The sequence below is a fragment of the Cryptomeria japonica genome, chromosome 6 (assembly GCF_030272615.1).
Source record: "Cryptomeria japonica chromosome 6, Sugi_1.0, whole genome shotgun sequence".
Taxonomy (NCBI): domain Eukaryota; kingdom Viridiplantae; phylum Streptophyta; class Pinopsida; order Cupressales; family Cupressaceae; genus Cryptomeria; species Cryptomeria japonica.
In genome coordinates, this window is record NC_081410.1 from 437,229,110 (window position 1) to 437,235,109 (window position 6,000).

Genomic DNA, 6,000 nt, shown 5'->3' on the forward strand with positions numbered 1-6,000 from the left:
TTTTTATTATAGTTTGAGTTTAATTTTTGTATTAATTCGGCTTGTGCATTCACAAGGGTTGGAAAATTTCAAAATATTTTGAAGATTATGATTTGGAGAGTTTTGCAATGGATTTGGATTCATTTGCTGAAGGATTTTTGCTGGATTTTAGATTGCATCTTCAGATTTCTTCTTATTTCTTCATTTTCCAGCACTTAGCATTTGATTTAGAAAAGATTGTATGTTGTGTTTTAAAAATATTTCTTGGGGAATTCAGAATTGTAGTTTGCAAAAATTTATTGCTATTTGATAAGGGATTGATTGGGGGAAATTGCTTTCCAAAGGTTTTGATTTTTCTGAAAATTGATTTGCCAGAAGTTTATCACTATATTCTCTATGTATGAATGTGTTTCTAGCTATTACATTTTATTGATTTTGGTTTAAGATTGAATTGGTTTATTCCTTGAGATGTATGTTTGGATTTCCTTTATTTTGAGATTAATTTCATGTTGTTTTCCCTTTATGGTTGCTAAGAGTTCTCTGCAACTCTCTGAGACTGTGTATTTGGATGTGCATATTTTATCAATCATATGCATATGATGAAATTGAACCTTGCAAGCCTTTCTTAGGTCTCCTAATGTGGATTGCAATCATGTTTTCTTTCTCCCTTGTTGTTTTAGCCCTTTATGTCTCAAATTTGGCACTATGGGAGATGATTTAATTATGTAAATTTTAGAAAAGATTATATTTATGATATTTTTAATTTTCCTTGATGGTAATTTGATCTTACAATCCCTTTATGTCTAGTTCATGTACCATTTTTGACCCCTGTGCAAGTCTGAGTCAGTGCCTTAGCCTTATGTGACTCTTTTGCTCATTTTGTTGCATTCTTCCCAAAAACACTGCAAGAACTACTAGAAATTATATGGGATCATCTGAGGGTGCTATGCTTCACCCAAGGGGTGCCATGGTATGTACCCAGGGCATTGGGAAACATACCATAGATGTAGGGGTCCTAAAATTGCATATGCAAGCCAATTTACCAAAAGCGATGACATATGACCCCAAAATGCTATAGAATAGTCCAAAAATTCCATGGCACATACTGAAAATGATATCATACATACCAGGGGTGCTAATCTCCAAACCAGAAGAGCTGGACTGATTCAGGGGTTCTAAAAAGTTAGTCTTGAGCACCATTTGGTGTCTTTTTGGGTTTGTATTTTCTCCATAGGCATGTACTATTTATGTTGACATTCTTAAAGTTGAATTTGATTTTTTTTATCCTTAATTATGTTTATTTTTCTTTAGTAAGAGGATTCATGCCTTACCATTGAGGTGTTTCCTATGCGATGTGTTACTTAGGCGAGAGGGAGAATTCCTTGTTGTTGAGGGATTGAATGTATGAATCCAATGGGATAATATATGCCTCATTGTAGAGGATTTGATATGATTTTGATTCATTTTAGGGATTTCATTTATGATTGGATTCTTGCTTGTGATGATTTGGTGTAGTCTCTCTTCCATGTGTATGGCTTTATGTTCTCTCTCATGGGTAGATTATTCTTAGTTTTTTATGATTGTTTCTATATCATTTGTGAGCCTTCTTGATGTTGTATTATGTTACTTGGATGCATTTTTTACCCGAAGGCCTAGGATCATGGTTAGGGGGAGTGGGCTTCCATGAGTATGCCGAGGTCATGAGGAATAGACTGCTAGGACTCATTGTGTTGTGGAGTCGAGGTGTAGACCATCTGGATAGCTCATTGGAGCTTATTTTTATCAAGTGATAACTTAATAAATTAATCATAGGTGGGTTCGATAGTAGTAAATCATCTTAATAAGATAAGAAATTGGTTTGACTATGTCCCATCTCATGACCTAGAGTTATTAGTGTGAGCTACAGGAAGATCTGGTAACCGGATAAACTAAACTCCCTCAATTTCCTCAAAGGTTGAGATGGTTTGGAATGTGTATCATGGATGCTAGGAATAAGCTCTAGGATATCATTTGATAGCATGTGATGACACTCTTCCCTACATATGAGTCATAGTTACTTAAGTGTTAATTTGATATATTTCGCCTCTGGAGGGTTTATTGTTGATTATCTATGTGTTGTGTTTGATTTATGATTCTTGATGTTGTCATGTGGTTGTCAAGTTGAGTCCCTTTGGTTGTCAGGTGTTAGCCTAGGTATAGAGTGTGGGATGGAACCTCATGTCATCTCCTAGCATGGGGGATGGTTCCTATTTGGTTCCACATGGTCAAGTGGTTGAGTTCCTTCTTCCATTGGGACATTCCTCTTCATGGTTGCTAGCATGCATGGATTGGATTCTTCAAGTGATTATTATTTAGAGTTGCTTTCTATGTAAATGAGAAAGAAGACATTGTATCATGGTGATTGGTATATGTAAAAGAGAATTATGTATCTTGTATGTCTTTTTATGTGATTATAAAGGAAATTATAATAAGACTTTTTATAGAGAGTAGGATAAATGTTCCTTGATTATTCTTGTTGTATTGAATATTCTTTATGTTATAAAAATTATGAATTCTATGTGGAAGATAAATGAAATAGCTTATATGTGTTATGTCACATTTATATTGGTAAGATGGAATTATGCAATCTTAATCTATGGAATGAATGATAGAAAGGTTAGAATAGTTGCTTTGATCCTTATTGAGTAATTTGGAGCTGATTAGATGAAATGGTTTAGTGGATATAAGATGTTTTAATAGAGAATGCTATATGAATGAATTATGCATATGTGAGTTGATGTTATGCGAGTTACATGGAAAGAAAATGGTTAGTTAAATGGTAGAATATGATTTTCCAGATGGATAAGTTTTATGTTAGAATGATGTCAAGTAGTGACGTTAAGATACCCTAGTGAATGGTTATGGTTGCATGAGTTTACTTGAAGATATGCTAATATGTTTTATTCTACTTGTGTAGCATGGTTATATAGATTGTGTTCATAATAGTATATGAGATTTGGTGAATGGTTGATGTTGTGCTTATGTATGTTAATGATTGCATCAAGGTAATGGATGTTTAAAAAAAAATTCATTTGTTAGTAGATTTTAGATTATATCTCTAGGGTATTTTGGTGGGCATTACACAATTCCCATGTGACAACTCATCATCCTCAAACACATAATCAATCACCAAAATCAATCCACAAGATCCACAAAATGACTTACCACACATTATAGTTGGTATACATTACCGGAGGCCACAATCTTGCACAAAACTCATTAGTGGAGGCCAAAATATTGGAATAAGGCATATCACATGTCCACACACCTTCTTCAAAATCAGCAAAGTAGAATACTTAACCAGATTAATCTACCAACCAAAACAATGAACAGTCTATCAGATGTCCTATTTTTCTTACCAGACCTTACCAGACTTAATCAATCTTCAACCAATCTTTTGGAATGATTACAATATGAACTACAAATGTTAAATTTGATATGCATTTCCATCAATGAAAACATTTGAATCATAAATGTAGTGTTTATTAATCTTAGAGGATCCGATTAATACTGATAGGGGGGTGAATTAGCATTAACAGCAAATTCAAATCTAAAACTCAACCATATAAAACTTTCACCAAGTCAAGCAATAACCAACAACAAAGCCATTAACCAATACCGATATCTGTTGATAATTATTTGCTAATCTGATTTATCAAGTCTGGACATTAAGTTTTCATTCACCATGCATCAACTGAAGGCAAAACATAACAGCACATAAAAACATACACCATATGAACACGATGGTTTTCACATGGAAACCCAAATAGGGAAAAACCATGATGGGAAATGGTACCCAAAATAATTTTGTACTCTTTTGAAATGCACCTTGTTAGGAGCCTAGTCTGGTTAGGAGCTTACAATTATGTCTTATTAGGAGCAAACCCTGTTAGGAGTCACCAGGTTAAGAGATTTAGATTATGAGAACTATTAGGAGCTTTGACCTATTAGGATCAACCTTGCAAGAGGGTTTAGAACTCAAATATTGAGCCACCCTATTAGGGGATTTACAATCTAAGGCTAGTTAGGACCTACTCATTTAAGGGATTTTGACTACTGCAACTGTTAGGGAACAATAGTGAATGATCTTGGTATAGAACTTCACTACTTGCTTGATCAGATACAATTATGCTCCAAATCTGAAACACTCTAGCAGATCTTTCATACTTTGTTTCGACTTCACACTCTTCTCAAAAATCACTAACATAACAAACATCAACTATACCGACATAAATATCCTTTACAACATTATCGGTTACTAAATCCTAGATACATCAAGAATTTACATTACAGGTCATCATAGATTATATCAGATCATCATATAGATCATTACAACATTTTACAAGACAATGGGTGGCTGCAAGAAGTTGAGTCCCACTTTTGGGCAAAAAGTGGAAGTGTTTTCCCTATTTTTGAAATTTTTTCTCGAATGATGTCAAAATTTGAGGCACTTAGAGATTGGATCTCAAACAAATTCAGTAATAGAAAATGTAGGGCTCAGAGTCTAATTTTCAAATATGTAATTTATTTCAATTCCCACATGGTAGAAATTGCTTTTTAGTAGGCATGTTTAAAAACTACTTTTTCAAAATGCTTGTTTTAGGACCATACCACATGTGTACAACAACCATATTTTGATGTAAATAAATGAATTTTTGGAAATCCTTCTCAGAAAAGATACCTAAGACACCAAATATTGATGAGAATATTTTTTCTTTTTTTTTTATTGAATATATTTTTTTAACTATTTTTTAATTGACTATAAAGTATATTTTCAAAACATTTGGTGTACAACCACCATAATTTGATGAAAAATTCATATTTAAAAAAAAGAATTCTTTAATCTTCAAAATAATTGTATGTAGATTAATTTCGTATAATTTATTTTCCAAAATACCTAAAAACAAAAAAGTTATTAAATTTTTATTGAACCTCACTATTTTACATTTAGGTGCCACTTCTAATAAATAAATAATGCAAAAATAGTAAAAGTAATCATATCATTATGAAATTTACATTTTTGAAATCATCACAGTGAGAACTCTAATGGGTTTTCGTTTCATCAAAAAATATGATCAGGAAGACCTTCAAAAAATTACAGAAAGGCAAAAATCTTGTATTTTAGTGCCTTAGCCAGTGATTTTTTTAGTGGCTAATATTCGCCAATTAGCTATTTTTTAAAATTTGGAAATCAAAATTTGGCTAATAGTTCAAGTTTTAAGGTAACCTAAATTGCCACATTTTTACAAAATTTTATTTCAGTCTTATTTAAATCGCCAGAATATTCAATAAATGGTTGGATAAGATTTGCCAAAAATTTATTATTTATTGTAAAAAATTAAATTAATTTGCCAACAATACATCATAATTATTAGTTATTTTAGGGTTCTACCAGCAATCTTTAGTTGCCACCACTGATTCAAAATATAATCTAATGACCATCATTGCATTCCATGAGGTAAACTGTACCTACAAGTTGTAATGCTCATGGGAGTTGAGTTTGTTTTCAATTGTTGGCCTCAATGTAAATCAATGGTATAGAAATAATTTTGGGCCCCATAAGTATTACAAATAGTTCTATTAGATTAATTTAAATTAATGCTAGTAACTAAATAAAGTAGTATTTAACCTTTGAACTCATTAATGATTTCCATTCACCAAAATTCTACCAAAAAAATTTGATGTAAAAAAATTTGCTAATAAAATTAATATTTTTCTTTTAAAAAATGAAAGATTCGTCAATAAAAATTATTTTTTTTATCCACAATAAATAAAAATTTGCCAATATTTTACATCTTTCTTTGAGGGGGGGTTTCTTAAAGTTATCACTAGCCTTAGCCATTTTTTTGAGGTCCAAGCCTAGGCTTGATCCGACCAAGCCTAACCTGAAGACAAAATCGAGGCATAGGTGTGTTTCTCTCTCCATCTTTTATGAAATGGATGCCCATTTTTTAAATTTAAAGAAGCAGGCACCCATTTTGA